This window comes from Castor canadensis, chromosome 5 (assembly GCF_047511655.1).
Source record: "Castor canadensis chromosome 5, mCasCan1.hap1v2, whole genome shotgun sequence".
Lineage (NCBI taxonomy): Eukaryota > Metazoa > Chordata > Mammalia > Rodentia > Castoridae > Castor > Castor canadensis.
Genome location: NC_133390.1, coordinates 137451163 through 137467770, shown reverse-complemented (window position 1 = coordinate 137467770; position 16608 = coordinate 137451163). Strand labels below are relative to the sequence as shown.

At 41.2% G+C, this 16608-nt stretch overlaps 1 protein-coding gene across 5 annotated transcripts in view; it reads left to right on the top strand.

Annotated features, from left to right (window-relative positions):
* Rin2 (Ras and Rab interactor 2) overlaps positions 1–16608 on the top strand; it is a 210304-nt gene that overhangs the window by 149540 nt on the left and 44156 nt on the right. The gene's annotated exons all lie outside the window — the stretch shown is intronic.

The following is a 16608-nucleotide window of genomic DNA, read 5'->3' as shown; positions in this document are numbered from 1 at the left end:
AGTACATAAAAACTGAACAATGTGGGATAGGCCTAAGGCTTCCTCCCTAGAAAAGAGGGGGGGGCTGAATCCCTTCCTTCTCCCACCCTGTGCTTCCTCCATCAGTCCTGAGTTATAACCTGTTTTAATTTTCTGCTATTGGCATAATAGCTGATTTTAAATCTACCCCACCCTCTGTCAATGTTTCACTAGAAAGAAGCTAGCAAACCAGGAGAAAAATGAAAAGCTTCTTACTCCTGGTGAGCTGCTCTCTCTACTGATGTCTTGTGTCTCGTCTTTCTTCCCACTTCATCCCTCTGAAGACTTGGGAGTATGAAAACATAAAGGCTTTTTACTCTGCCTTCCTCCATGTTCATTTGGAGGAAGGGTGTCTCTGGTTAGATCCTCCATGCCTGAAGCCAACCAGTGTTCTACCTTCATCGTCCCTGGGCCCATCACCTCTATGCTGACACACATCTCTAAAGATTTCTTTGTCCTCATCAGAGTAGAGGAATGACCTTATAAATACCTTGGGCTCAGACCCCTGAGGTCTGTGACCAGACCAAGTTCTTGAAGATCATTGCCGCCTTTTTTGGCTCCTCCTGTCCTCCTCACCTCCATGACTTCTATGGCCATCTTGCTGGCAGGCTGTACCCCAGTGGATCACTGAGTGATGCCCAGGGTCTTGCAGCTCCATTCCTCCCACCCTGTCCCATAACCAGGCACATGGAATTCAAAAATTCCTTAGCAAGCTCTACCCCATGCTGCTATCATGTAGCAGTTGGCCATCACCCAAGGGCTCTTCTGAGAAGTCTAAACTTGCCAGCAACTGTGTAACAGCCTTGACATCAAAACCACCTGAAGGGCTGGGGATGTATCTCAATCATAAAGCACTTGCCTAGCATGCAGTCTGCTCATTGCAAACAAAAACAAAAAAAAATCATGAAGCCAATGTGGTGGCAACCCTGTAATCCCAGCACTTGGGAGGCAGAGGCAGAGAATCACAAGTTTGAGGCTGGGCTGGACTAGTGAGCCACTAGTCCAGTGAGACCCTGTCTCCAAAAAAAAACAAAACCAAACAAACGCCATGTGAAACTCAGACTGTTGTCTTCCCTTGACTAGAAGGTAGAATACAAGATTGAGTAAGAACAGGGGCTACAGTCGGGAAAGACTGCCTAGAGTTGCAATCAAATAACTCTCCAGTGAGACAACTGAGACCGTATCAGCTGGTCTTTGGACCCCCACCCTCACTGGGTACTGATTTTTAAAAACCTTTTCCCTGATGTTAAATATAATTCGGCAAAAATATACACATAAATATATAACTGGATGAATTTTGACAAAGTATACAGACCACACAGCCAGCCTCCAAATCAAAAAACAGGACATTCCCGACATCCCCTTCTCCACCCAAGGGTACCCACTACCCCGACTTCTATTGCTGAAGATTTGCTCTGCTTCAAGTTTCTTTTTGGTTTTGTTTCTGTTTTGGTGGTGGGGATTGGATGCAGGGCTTCTTGCATGCTAAGTACATGCTCTACCACTGAGCTCTACCCACAACCCTAGTTTTGCTCTGTTTGGAACTATAAAGTTCCAAAACTATGAAGCTAGAATCCTATACAGCTGTACTCTTTAAAAAATGCTGATTTCTTTCATTCAGAGTTTTGCATGGTATGTCATTGCAGGAATACACCACAATTTGTTTGTCCATTCTACTACTGATAGATATTTGAGCTGCTTCCTGTTTGGAGATATTTTGAATAAGGTTGCTATGAACATTCTTGTGTATATCTCTCAGTGACACAGTAACATAAGAGTAGTGTTACTGGTCTGTAGGGTGGTTATATATTCAACTCCTATAGGTAGTGTTCAACAGCTTTTCAAAGGGATTACATGAACTTGTGTGCTCCAATCTCATCTACACTTGGTATTGGCTACTTTTCCATTTTAGCCATTTGAGTGGCTATGTTGATTCAGAGTTTCTGAAACCAAGATGGATGTAGACAGATAGGTGTACTTGTGTGTTGTGACTCAAATATTTATCTTAGTGCTGTTGGACTCAGGAATGGGAACTCTGGGTTTAATAGTGTCATATTTTTTACATCTAAGTTCCAGACTAAAGTCATGGGAAATTCTGAGCTCATAGCTAGTTTCACTGGGCAATATCTATGGAAACTGAAGTTATAGAAAGGGTTATTTGGGAAAAGGACATTAAAAAAAAAAAAAGGTTGGTTACCCAGAAATTATGAAGAAGTATAAATAGTATAAATGCATATTTTATTATTTATATTTCTGCTTTTGAATTTTAGATCTAATAAATTTGCAGAAGAAAAAAGTTGGCAATGAAATTTTCCTACTTCTTAGAGTCTTTTGCTTTACTTTGGTATTTCTGTATGTAGAGATTTTCAACAACTCATGAATTGATCTGGCCATTGTCATTAGTGCATCATAACTAATAAAAGTAAGAGCCTGGATATGATACAGATATTTTTGAAGTTTATGTTCTGCCTTTAAACTCAAAATATATCTATATCCAGTATAATTTTTGATATTTAAAAAAATTAAGTGTTGTCAACTTCTGTGACTTCAAATACAGAATTAAATTCTGTGACTTTTAAAGCCACTTAATTTCATTTCTTTTCCATCTTTTCTTCAAACGAGATGGTCCTTCACTGATTTAGATTCTCTTTTGCTCTTGTGTATAATTTGGAGAGTATATTCATGAGGTCATTTGGAAGCAAGGTCAAGCAATTGACTTCTTACATAGTACCTGTGTCGTGTGCAGTGTTAGGTAGCAAAATAAATATTTTTCTATCTTGCCATATCTGGAAAACTGCCTAGACCACAGGTCATATTGGTCCAGGTTGGGGCCCATGCTAAGGGCATCCCACATCTGTGAGCAGCCTCTTCTAGAACCAGTCACAGCTATAACTGGGGTGTAGCTCAGTGGTAGAGTGCTTGCCTAGCATTTCAAGGCCCTGGGTTCAATCCTCGGTACTGAAAAAAAAAAAAAAGTTTAGTTTCTTCCTTTATTGAGATTTGTTCCAGCCTGGGTTGGCAGTACATGAGAGACTCACAGGAACCATCTGCTACAGAATGGTACATTGTGTGAATGGTACGTTTATCTTGCAGTTTCTCAGGCGGTTTAGAAAAAGTGTTTGGTGTTCACAAGTTTGTGGTTCCTTCTTATACCTTGTCTGTTTCAAAGAATCATAAATGTACATTTCCATAAATTCTTGGATGTTTATTGCCTGCTGTTCACATTCTTTCTCAAGACAGGAAAGCAGAATAGAGAAGCTTGTTGGGTCAAGACTGTGTTGCGAAAGACAGTTAAAAATCTGTTGTGTGTGTGGAGCACCCCCGTGATACCATAGACACAGCTGCTCTGTCTCTTAGTGGAGGTAGGCTGTGGCTTTGTTCTTAATAGAGCAGGACTTATAGCTGTGGTAGTTTGGCAATAAGACATTTTTCCTATCATCCCCATTGATTGCTATGATTAGTTTGGTCAGTTTACCTCCAGTCATTCCCTACTACTGATTTCAAGCCACCAAGAATGTTCTGAATGTGGTTCAAAGAATTCTATGAGGATTGATCAAGTCTTTGTTACCAATGTGGCAACCATCAAGTTCAACTGACGGGAAATATTTATCAAGTGGGTGCAATGTGCCAAAATACCTATGCAGTAGAGCCTAAAAATTTATACAAAATAAGGAAGGAAATAATTATAAACACGTGAGTATTTCATAATGGAATGAAAAGATAACATGAATACAAAAGTAAGCCAGATGTCATTCCAGGTCATTGGTGGCTTTAGGAAACATGAGACCTGACATCAACTTTATTAAAGAATGAGTTAAGCAAGTGTAAGAACAGCTTCTGAATCACAAATACCCCCAAAGAGCTATTGAACCTATCTCAATTGGTGATTTCTGTCATATATGAGAAAGTATATAAAAAAAAAAACATTTAAAGGTTTTTTTTTTTTTTCAATTACTAAAAGCTAAACATAAACGTTATGGAAAAAGCATGTAGAAGACAAAAGTAAAAATGATCACGTGCCAGCACGTGAGAGGCCAAGGCAGGAAGATCTAGTATTAGAGGCCCAACCTGGATTACATAGAGAGACTCGGTCTTAGAAAAAAAAAAAAAAAGGCATGAATTCACTCACTGAGATAGAGTTGCTTTTGTTTGTTTGTTGAGTTGGCTGTTGTATTTCTTTAGTGCTTATCCTTCCAGTGTTTTTCCTTTGCCTTACTACACATTTAAGTGGTAGAACATGCATGAGTTTTCATTGGCTGACAAGGGTGCTTTTGATCATCCTAGAACTGCACAGGGTCTTAGAAATATGTTCCATTTTTATTGGTGGGGGGAGGGTATTTTTGTGTTTGTTGGTTTATTTGAGACAGTGTCTCCCTATGTTGTCAGGCTGTTGAACTGGGCCCAAGCAATCCTTCTGCCTCAATCTCCCTAGTGTCTGGGACTATAAGTATGAATCACTGCACCTGGTTTGATTCCTGTTTTGCTGAACCATAGCACCATTCAGTGTAGTAGTTAGCTTCTCTGTCAACAGTAAACTTCAGCTGCATAATTTTAGCAGTGGCGCACTCTAGGGATAGATTTATTTTATACTTTTTTTTTTCTTTTAGCAGCGTTGGGGATCAAACCCAGGGCCTCACACACACTAGGCAAACCCTGTAGCACTGAGCTATACCCCTTGCCCTATTTTACACTTGGCAGGCATCGCCTCCCTGCCAAGATATCTGCTTAGTTAGAATTCACTTGGTGAATTAATCAAGCTAGGAAATAACATCAGTATAGCTTAAAGCACTTGAATACTAGAAATTACAAATCCACAGAAAGTTTGCCTCTCTGTAAGCAGTGTACATGCCAGTGCTGTAGGCTGGAGGGCAGCGGGGCTGAGCCTGGAGCCTGCCTGGCTCCTTCTCCTGCCTGTTTTCAGCTCCAAGGGCAACCAGGACAACCGGTTCTTTGTTTCTCTTTCTTATTTTTACAGGAACAAATGAATGCCGCTGCCAGTGTTGACTCCATATCTGGCCTTTTCATCTCTAGTCGGAGAGTCAACGAGAGGAAGTTCTTAAGCAAAATCGTCACCCAATCTTTCCTCTCTTGGGAAAATGGCAGTGCCACCCTGGAGGCAGACGGGCTTTTCTGTCCCCATTTCCAAGTCCTTTCCTCCTGGTCCTCAGGAGATAGAACTTAAAAAAAAAAAAAAAATCACTGAAAGCCCTCAAAGTTTGTCACAGAACTCTTCCTGTGCCTCACTGTTAGAAATCATTTTTAGGAAGTTTTGGCTTCTACCTTCAAAACCCAACAGCTCTCAACCCTGCAGGAATAAAATCTGTAATCCAAAATATGATACTTATTTTTTTTCTTTTAGAATTTTAGGTGACAAAAATGCCTCAAGGAATTAAAATACCAACTTATATGTGACAAGAAAGCTTAAGAAGTCAGACAACTGGTACTAGGGTGATAAAGTGGACTGAGCATGCACAAGACCCTGGGTTTGATCCCCAGTACTGGAAAAAACATTTTAGAAAACTGACCAGTTCTGTCAACTTTTCTCTTTTTGACCTCAAATAAGGAGTTAAACTGGATGGCCTCTACTGTCCCTCCCAACTCAGACAAATATGCTGTGATCTTTATAAGAACATCTCTCCCCAGCCTTCTGCCCACCACCTTTCCCATCTCAGGTAGAAGGTAAAAGGTTTTCTCAACTCACCTGCCAATTTTTATGCTGTAAACTGAGAGTATCAGCCAGGGCTCTACTGTACTGAGAAGGAATCTGGGCCTCCTTTCCTTTCCAGGCATTAGTATTACAGAGAAAGGATTCAATTCACTTTCAGAATTCTAAAGAATTACTATCATGTCTGAAGGTGTTAAGCAATCATTGAGTATCTACTAGGTGTTTTTGAAATTGAAGATTTTCTGGGACGTTTTGTTCTGGGGTGTGTGTGTGTGTGTGTGTGTGTGTGTGTGTGACAATAATTGGAAATGTTCCTTGTGCCTGAGGTGTATGTGTGTGTGTGTGTGTGTGTGTGTGTGACAATAATTGGAAATGTTCCTTGTGCCTGAGATTTTTATTAGATGAATTTCTTCAGTATATCTTTCAATATAAGAAGCTTCTACTAATATTTTTCCAGAACTCATTGATTCTCAGACCCACCACCTCTCTTCTCTTAGCCCTACCAGGCCGTGGATTCATCTCCCACCAAACCTGAAATCTTGGCCACTGGGAGGCATTTTGATACAAGGTCAAAGATCTTCTCCATGAGCATAACCATGGTATATACCAGATTCCAACTTCTGTCTGGTCCTTAATACTTAAGACAACTCCTGCATTGATCTCTTGTAGCAAGAATCCTGGGCCCTCCAGCAGGGTCGTGTCCTAGGTTGTACTTTTCATTCAAACTTTTGGGGCAACTTCATGTGCAAAGGCTTTGTAAGTCTTGGGCAAAGCTCATAAAAACATAAAAGTATCAACACAAGTGCGGCCTCCCCTCCCTCAGTTGAAGCCATGGCTTCAAGCACACTAAGCAAGCCCTGTACCTCCTCCCCCTAGCCCCTTGCTCGTTCTTTCCCTTCCTTTTTGTCCATCTGAAAATTGAAGATGGTAAGCACTGGGGACAGATTGGTATTAGACTCTAATGGTGGATGGAGGACACCTCATCTCTGAGGAGCTGCTCTCTGAGGAGCTGCTGGGAGTGATCCTCAAGAAGGTTCTTGGATTTTCTTTCTCCCAGGTCACATTAAATTTTGCCAAGACAAATGCTAGAATTTTGTCTATGGAATAGTTTTTGTAAATCCTCGGATGGAAATGCATTGCCTATGTTTTCTTTTTGTGACTATTCAAAACTTAGGAGCCAATAAAAGTCATCATGGAAATTTCACGGAACAAAATGAATACTCGAAGGCTTTCAGAATCAGCAGTTCTGTTCAGGTTCTGTTTGTTTGGTAACTGACTTCCTTTTTTTCAACAAGAACCTGTTTTCAGACACAGAGAAACTGAGGCTAAATGGCATGTGTCATTGGCCAACCCCTCATAGTTAAGAGGCCGACCATGAGGCTTTGATTCTACACTGATTGTAAATCCTCTTTCCACTGAATCCCTGAAGATGGGGAGGGCTGGGAGTGTAGCTCAGTAGCAGAGCACTTGCCTAGCATACCTGAGGTCCTAGATTCGATCCCTAGCCCCACAAGAGAAAAAAAAAGGAAAAGAAAAGAAAACAGATTACAAGGTTAAGGAAGACTACACTTGGTGTTGATCAACTGAAACTATGATATGCCTTACCAAACATATTATCTCCTAGAAAAAAAACACACATGCTACAAATGGGTGGTTTAGATTCCAGGTAAATGAGACCTCGTTGAATGAATGCTAAAGCCCCCCACCTTCATGTGCAGTCCCACTGTGGGTTTCTCTAGATGCTACAGGGTGCACATGCCTTAACCGAAGACCAGAACCACCAATTCTATCTACCACCTACTTTCTCCTTGCTCAACAAGCTGATATTGTTGGAATCCCAACCCCATTCCCAGTGCTGGAATAAGGTTCTGTGTATCTGAGGACCTTGAATGGAGAACTTGTCACCAGTATCCTATGCTGGTGGGCATAGAATCCCCATTTCTAGGCTAAAACTCATTATTGGCTTTTACACCCAAAGCCCCCCCCCCCCCCTGCTAGTTGACCTAAGGCAACTAGAGGGGCGTGTCCATGAGAGGAATTCATGAGCAATGAGGAAGAAGCTGCTGAAAACTTTGGATTTGTTATTCCAGAAGAACTAGAGCTGCCTCCTTTTCTTGCCCCAGGCCCCAAGATGGCCAAAGGCCAGGGAGCTCATAGTAGCTGTGGTGATTTTTGCCACCCATTTCCTGATAAACACACAGACAAGAGCTCTTTGTCTCCTGAGACTGGAACTGAGCAACCAGATCCTTCATGTTAGGGCTCAACTGAATCAGAGGTTGTGTGTGGGGTCCCCAGGAGGAAGCTAATAGGGACACCCTGTGCCCTTGAGCCTCTCCTCTTCTTCACTAACAAGGAATAAACCATACTGTCTGCACATCACCTCCTACTCAAACCTCTGGTCATGTCTGCCCCTGAATGTGACCTGGGGATGAGGTGCAGAAACCAAAGTAGCTGAGTGCCTCAGAGGTGTGCAATCAGTATGTGAAGGGATTCAGGACCCCAAGATTATTTGCATCTGAAGGAGATGGGAGGAGACTGGGGTTGGAGCTCAGTTTTGACTGGTAGACAGGAGCTAGATGCATACATGGACATTCAAGAACAACTTAGGACTGGGAGTATAATTCTAGTAGAGCATGCGCTTAGCAGGGGCAAGGCCCTGGGTTCAATCCCCAACATAAAGAAACAAAGAACAGCTTAAACTTAGCAAGAAGGAAACTGAGCATGCTATAATAGCTTTTTACAAGATGATCTTCCCCCTTGAATCCAAGAGACAGGCTTGTAAATATTAATACAAAAAAATTCCCATGTTCCAATCCAAATTATTCCAGATTTCAATACTCTATTATGCCATGTTTTCCTCTTATTCACATACCTAACAGCTTTCTTTAAATGGACTCACCTTTTACATTTATATACATGGGAGGGGTATACATTCACTTAAAAGGTAAATTTAATAATTTGAAAATACACTAAATATATGTAACTATTGTTGAAGGAAACAATTACAACTAAAATCTCAAATGTTTCAAATCTTAATTAGATTTATTTCTTATTCTAAAACTGGGCAACACTTCATTCCTTAAAATTGAATAAGTGTTCCAATAAACAGAGGAGAGGAGCTGGTGTAGTGACTTAAGCAGTAAAAGTGCCTGCCTAGCAAGTGTGAGGCCCTGAGTTCAAACCCCAGTGGTGCCAAAAAAAAAAAAAATTACCAAAAGGAGAGGAGCTTTGGTTTTTTAGTCAGAGAATGGCTGGAGAAAGCAGAAACAAAGAGCAAAAAGCTGATTGGTCATTTGAAAGTTGCCTTCCTGGTAAGGTGGGACAGGGAGACAGAATAGTAGAACATGAGTGATTGATTAGCATCAGGCCACTTCAGGTTACCTGGAGTGCAAAGATTAAGGCAGAGGACTCTTCATTCTCGTGCCAGATGGAACTGACCTTTTGGAGAGATTTGCTGTTCTCTCTGTTATCCGGGTTTCTCAGAAGGTCAGACAAACAGCTGCATTTCCGCTTGGTGACATGTACTTAAGTATGAATGATCTGAATTTTCACCTGATCTGTTAGAACCTAATGCAGGCACTCAGTCAAAAGCAATGGCCTCCTATAGTTTTCATTTAACACTTAAAATTCACATTAGTCATTGAAGCAGAACCCATACCTCCGTGTATCACCGTGATAGATCTACCACACTTTGGGAAATATTGTCAGTTTTAGCCAACCATTGAGATATTATAAAGTCTCAAAATTAATCTTTCTGTTCCACCAGTAGAGTTTTGTTTTGGTTTTGAGCTCTTCACTTGGTGGCAGAACTGTAGCTCTTTATGCTCAGGAGATAAGCAATGAGATGAACCGTAAGCCACAGTTAAGTCATAAGCGAACTCAAACTGGAACCTGGACTCTGGTTTAGTTATTGTTTATTTACATTCTCTTTTGATTGACAAGTTTAGCATCCTACTGGTAATAACCACCCAATCCATTAGTCTTCATTCTGTAACTGTGTATAAGGCACATGCCCTGAAAACAAGGAGAAACTTTTTCTTTAAAGACTAGAACATCCACTAGGAACCTTCAGGGAACTGACCTTCAAGCTTCAAGGACAGCAAGGAATCTCTAAAGGATGAGTTTGGGAAGTACCTGGCTGCAAATCCAGGAGAGGAGACAGGGCAGGAGCCTGTCACCCACTCCTTAAACCCAGATCTGAGACAGTGATGGACATTCTTAACCCCACACACTTTGTACAGGCCTAGGAGAAGCAAGCAAAGCAAACAGGAATCGCCCTTCAAGAAGAGAGGTTTGGGGCTGGAGGCGTGGCTCAAGTGGTAGAGAGGTTACCTACCAAGCAGGAGGCCTTGAGTTCAAACCCCACTACCACCACACACACACACACACACACACACACACACACACAACACACACACACACACACACACACAACACACACACACACAACACACACACGTCTCCACACCTTTGTAGGACTTGACAGAAGAAAATGTGGTACCTGAGCCAGAAGTTAGGAGGGGAAGCAGCGATAAAAACCACACCGCCAAGTGGGTTGTGGTAATTCTTCCAATACATCCTGCTGACTCAGTCATCCCAATGTTTCCAATTTATAAAGCCCAGCAAGTCTGTAAGTAGAAGCAAAGCAAAAGACCCTGGTTAAAGTAAAAGCAGTTTTGTCCGTGAAGGTGGACCTCAAAGGTACCCAGTTCCAAGGCAGATATGTGGGCGTTTGTGCTGAGGTGCACGCGCACATGTAGAAGCGAGTCAGAACACCCAACCTCCATCCATCTTGGTAAATTTAGCAGTGGACTTGTCTTTCCTTCCATGAGAAGTTTTCAGAAGTTGTTACTTAACTAAGAGTCTACTGGAGAAAGGAAAAATTAGTATATTTTAAATATTTAACTGAAACAACTTTTGTACTTAAAAAAATCAGGCACATACTATCTTAGATGATATAACTTTTCCACTTAAAAAATCTAGGGGTTAGCATGGTGGCTCACATCTGTAACCCCCGTTACTCTAGAGGCAAAGATTGGGAGAATCAAGATTTGAGGCCAATGAGGCAAAAAAATTAGCAAGGCCCCATCACAACAAACAAGCTGGTTGTGGTGGTGTGTGGGTGTAATCCCAATTATGCAGGAGGTGCAGGTAGGACTTTGATCTGAGGCTGTCCAGGCAAAAATACAAAGGGCTGAAGGTGGCTGAGGTTGCATAGTGCTTATCTAGTAAACTCAAGGTCCTGAGTTCAAATCCCAATATAGCCAAAGAAGCTTTATTGTTTAGCTCAGTGCAGATGTGGGGTTATTTTGTATTACACATTATTCACTATTTCATGTATGCTTTTTACTAGCATGTATTAATTTTTACAAAGTAAGGCGTTTGTATGGCATTTCCATTCACACATACAGTATACTTTGATCATATTTGTCCCCCCCTTTTACTTGTTGTCATCCCTCTCCTTTCCCTTCCCCTCTTCCTTTCCCATTCACCTTCTAGTAATCACCCTTTTACTTTCACGACTTTGTTGTTTGTTCTGTTTATTTCCTTCCTCTAGTTTCCACAAATGAAAGATGTGATACTTATCTGTGGGACTGGCGTTTTTACACACATTGAGAAGGTTTGAGGATCTTTCCACTTTACTTGTTTATATATAATGTTATCATCCTATCAAAGGACAAAATTATAGCACTTTAAAGATCTTAATTGGTTTTTTTTTTTATTCTAGAATCGAGCTACACATCATTCCATAAAACAGAATGAGTGTTCCAATGAGCTGAGCACAGGATGTTGGTTTTAAAGACAGGAAAGGGCTGAAGGAAGAAGAAATAGGGAACAAAACAACAAATTTGTCATTTCAAAGTCACTTTCCTTCTAAGATGGGAAACAATAGAAAAATAACTGATTGATTAACATCAAGTTAGCTTTTTTGTGTAAACATTAAGGTAGAGGAAATGTCACTGTTATGCCAACTGACACTGTCATGTTTGGAAAATTGGCTGTTATTTCTCTGCCCTGATTCTCCCAAGGACAAGTAACAACTTGGTTTTGGATTGACTTTTAGCATGAGTGACTCCATCTTGGTTTTTAGTCTGTCTCCTGGGTCTAGGGCAAGAGGTTAGTTTTCAATGGAATCCTATCATTTTTATTCAGTAGTCCCCATGCACAAAGTCTGAGGGCAGAACCATGCAGAGCACTGCACATCTGAAACCCATTAACCAAATAGACATGTACTGGTTTTGTTTTGTTTTGTTTTGTTTTGTTTTTGTGTTTGTGGTATTAGGGTTTTAACTCAGGGCCTCACTCTTGCCAGGCAGGTGCTCTACCACTTGAGCCACTCTACCAGCTCCACATGTACTGTTCTTGACTGACAGTAAGAATTTGGCATTTTGCCTTGCATCTCATCCCCTGAACTCTAGTTTTGATGTTGACAGTTGAACTAAGATTCTTACATCGAGAGAGTTGAATGAATTTACTGAGCCAGTATTTTTTTCCCACTAAAACAACCTCACATTAAATTTTTATATATTTTTGCCTTACTATTTCACATTCATTTGAAAAGACTGGACTGTGATGTCACAATACACATTTCAGGTATGTTGTTTGGACTGGAGTAGGAGAGGGAGTGATGTATTAGGAGGTACAAGGGGCTGTATACATACAACATGACCACTAGGACTGGTCACTGGGAGCACACTCTTCTGTCTTCTGGAATTCTGAATTAGGAGAAGAAAGAGCATCTGTCATTTGGAGTCTCTTCTGAACATTCATCTTTTCCCTGAGATGAGCCAAATTCTGCCAATTTTCATAAAACTAAATCTAACGTCAGCCTGGATAACCTACTCAGAATTAGCTTTCTATTGTCACTTAAGGCTATTAACTTCCTCAGGCCCTGCAAATGAAGGGAATCTAGCCCAGTGGGACAGCCACTCACCCACATTCCAAAGAGCCTTAAAGCAAGGGTTGCTGCTGCTGGAGACACTGCTCTCCAGAGTGGATGGAATTACTCACCAGTCTACTTCAGAGTCATGATGCCTGGTTGCCATGGGGACAGGTGTAGGACAGGAGCTTTCCAGTAGGTGTTTGTTCTCTGCCCTCAGAGGCACCTGACATTTGTGCACTAGTCTGTGGTTTGTAGTGTTTTCACTTGTGTCTCTCCCTAAATCCTGGTCTGAGATTCATTTCCTGGTGGTAGCAGGCTTAGATGCCTGGACTTAATGGTAATTATTGAATAAATGAATGAATTGTATACTCAGAAAACCCCATTGAGATGTGGAATATTTCTCAAGCCTCTTACACTGAGATATTTCAATTGCAAGAATAATACTATTCACTGAAGTCCACCAATTGTTGAATTTCTTTACACTTGCTTTATCTCTATTTTTTTCTTTTATTCTTTTTTTGGGGGGAGGGAAATGGGAAGAAGAACATGTGATAACTTCAAACATTTTTACATTTTGCTTCTGAATTCCTTGGTGTATATATCCTACAAATATGAGTATTTTTCACCAGCTCTGGTGTCTCACTCCTGTCCTCTGCTACCTGAGAGACTGAGATCAGGCAGATCGCTGGGTTCAAGGCCAACCCAGGCAAATAGCTCACAAGACCTCATCTCCAAAATAATCAGAGCAAAATGAATTAGAGATATGATTCAAACAGTAGAGTGCCTGGTTTGCAAGCACAAAGTCCTGAGTTCAAACTCGAGTCACACCAAAAAAAAAAAAGTATTTTTCTATATAACCGTAACAAAACTATTGCATTCAGAAAAATAAACATTAATACAATGTTAGCTAATGTATATCTAATATATTCCCTTATTCAAATATCATCAACTGTCCTTCGTAGCTTTTAAAAACTTTGATGCTATGTGAGATTGAGTCGTAGGCCTGAGGCTGGCACTTCAGCCACCCCACTGTGACCCTGTCATTTTTGGAATCTCATTATGTTCTAAACCACTCATTATTTGCCTTCCCTCTTGTTTGCATATTGTCTGTCTTGGAAGTCACTAGTTTCTCTTACTCTCTAGTTTCTATTTCTAATACTTTTTAGTTTCTGTAACTTTCCTGTCTTAGGGGGAGTTCCCTAGAGGAATCCATAGGCAAGGATTCTTGTGCAAATGGCTTCTAGTTGGGGGCTGCAGAGGAGTGAGGGATGAGGGAGGAGTAAGGGATGAGGGATAGACTGAGAAGGAAGGCAAAGATGTGGGTCTAGACTGACCCCAGGGGGAACTCAGCTGGACAGTACCCCAGAGTTGTCCCACCTTGAGACAAGAAGGCCACTTTTCTACCATGACAAATCAGTATGTCATCAACAATGGGTCTCAGCCCAGGAAGAGGGTATAACTTTCCAGGCATTTCTGGGAGAAGTGAAACATCTGTGAGCTGTTGACAGCCATTGCCCATAGCAGCCAGGACACAGGGGCTCTGGCTGGGACGATAGCATTCACTGCACGTCCATCGATTCTTCCCTGAAGGGTGACCCTGATAAAAGCCAGTATGTCCTGTAATGATACACCATAAACCTCACGAGGCTGGCTGAATCAAGGAGTTAGCTGAGTCATTTGCAAAGGCAAGGTCTAATTTTATGGTTGGCCTTTTATGAGGCTCCATGAGTCTTACTTACCATCTTCCTGTCTGGACCTTGGCTGTTTATGCTGAGGTCAATCCTCAGAACAAAAGCTTTTTAGCATCTTCAAACAAGTGAGGACTCATAGGATATGCCTTTATCAGGAAGGAAGAAGTGTCAGCCTGTTTATTCACTGCATGCATGAGGGGCACAACTGTTGTATTAAACTCTTGAATTTGGTCACAATAAAATATAGCCAGCTGGATATGGTGTGGATGAATTTTGTATTGTTTTATTTTGTTGTTGCAGTACTGGGGATCCAACTGGGGTCTTGCCTAGTGGCAAGTGCTATACTACTGAGCTGCATCCCCAGCCCTCCAATAATATCTTCATTTGAGCTCCAAGAATTCCTCCAATGCCATGTTATCCATCCCCCTCTCTCTAACGAAACCAGACACCTAACTCTGATCACCTAACATGATCCGAGTTCATGTGGGTGCATTGCGCTCAGTTCTCAAGCAAGGATTCCTTAAAATGTGGCCCTTAGATTAGCAGCTTCCATACTTCCCAGAGCTCATTAGAAATGTGGCAGCTCTGTGTCCACCTTGGGACTGAAACCGGGAGTGTGTGGCTTTACAAGACTCATGGGGATTGCCACAAAGAGTTTTCCAAACTCTCAGGTTTGGAAAGTGCTAATCCTAACCAGTGGTTATAAACTTGGCTTACCATGTTGGGATATGGGGGACTTAAAAAAAAAAAAAACTCCAAAATGTCTCATTTATTTGATCTGGGGTGCAGTCTAGCCATTGACTTTTTTTTAAGCTTCTCAAGTGATTTTTCAATGGGCAGCCAGAGTTGAGAATTACTGGTCTAAAGTTAACTTCTTTATGTGATTGGAATTTTAACACCAACTTCCTTCTGAAGAGGAAGTTGCAAATATTCATTTGTAGCTTCAAATGTCACTTCAGTATTCCCAGAAGTACTGGAATGGAATTTGTAAAAAAGAGGAACTGCCCATTTTTTTGACATAGACCCCATTTTGGAAACATACAGTAAAAGTAAAGTAAGACTTTCATATATTTGGGAGGAAATAAAAGATAACCCTTTTTAAATCATTTTTGAGGTGGGTCTAGCTATGTTGCCAGGGCTGACCTTGATCTCCTGGGCTCAAATGGAGGGAAGAGATGGTATCCTCCTGACTCAGCCTCCCAAGTAGCTGGGCCTGCAGGTGTGCACCACTATACCTGGCCTAAAAGGTAAAACTTGAATGGAAACATGAAATTATTTAGGTCTGAAGAAAGCCAAGAAGGTGGGGGTGGGGGATAGCAAGGGGATTATGACCAGCCCCTGCACTTTCATTGTGGCTTTTACTTATTTTTTGTGGTACTGGGGATGGAACACAGGGCCTTGAACATGCTAGTGAAGTACTCTACCACTGAGCTATACTTCCAGACCTTGGTTTTTCAAAACAAGATCTCATTATGTAGCCCAGGCCGGCCTTGAACTCATGATCCTTCTACCTCATACCCTCAGTTAGTTGATTATCAGCATAGGTTGGCTGTTCAGTCCTACTTCTTAGGAGTGTTATCCACATGAACAATCTCGCTTTTCCTTTTTTAATGTCCTCACTCTCACTATCCATTCAGTTTCAGCATCCATCCTTTTTAAAGATTTTATCCAGGCCACACACTTGGGTTTCTTGGGGTTCAGATGTCTAATGACCAAGTATACCCTAAGCTCATCTGCCCCTTTGGGCATGAACAGTGAGGTTTGATGTTCTTACTGGCTGCTCCAGGACCATGTTGGTGATATGTCCCCTGAGAACCACAGAAAGTGACAAGGCTGAGAGGGAGAGAGACCCCAAAGCCAAGCATCCTTGGATCAGAATTTGAGAACCCCTTGCTTCTGAGCAAGTGCATGACCTAGAGTGAGATATTTAGCTGGTCTGAGCCTCTTGGTCCTCTTTAAAAAAAAAAAAAAAAACCAGGATCATAGTGCCTATGAGAAGTATGTAAATATTACTATGTAAGAGTAAATGAGAGAATATATGTAAAGATCCTAGCATATAGTAGATACCATATAGATGCAAACTTTCCTATGTTCTCAATCTTCTTTGTTACCCACAAAGTTGAATAAACACCAGATCTTGTTTTAATTTTTAGCACTTGTCATTTTATGGCTATTTACAACTCTGGACAGCTCAAAGACTTCTTGGGCCTCATTTTTCTCATTGTAAAATAGAGATTAAAATCTCACTGTCAGAATTATCATTGGTACCAAAGGAGGTCAATATGGTTTATTTATTGATAGGATTCACATACCATAAAATTCACACTTTAAAATTAGGTGATTCATTCAGG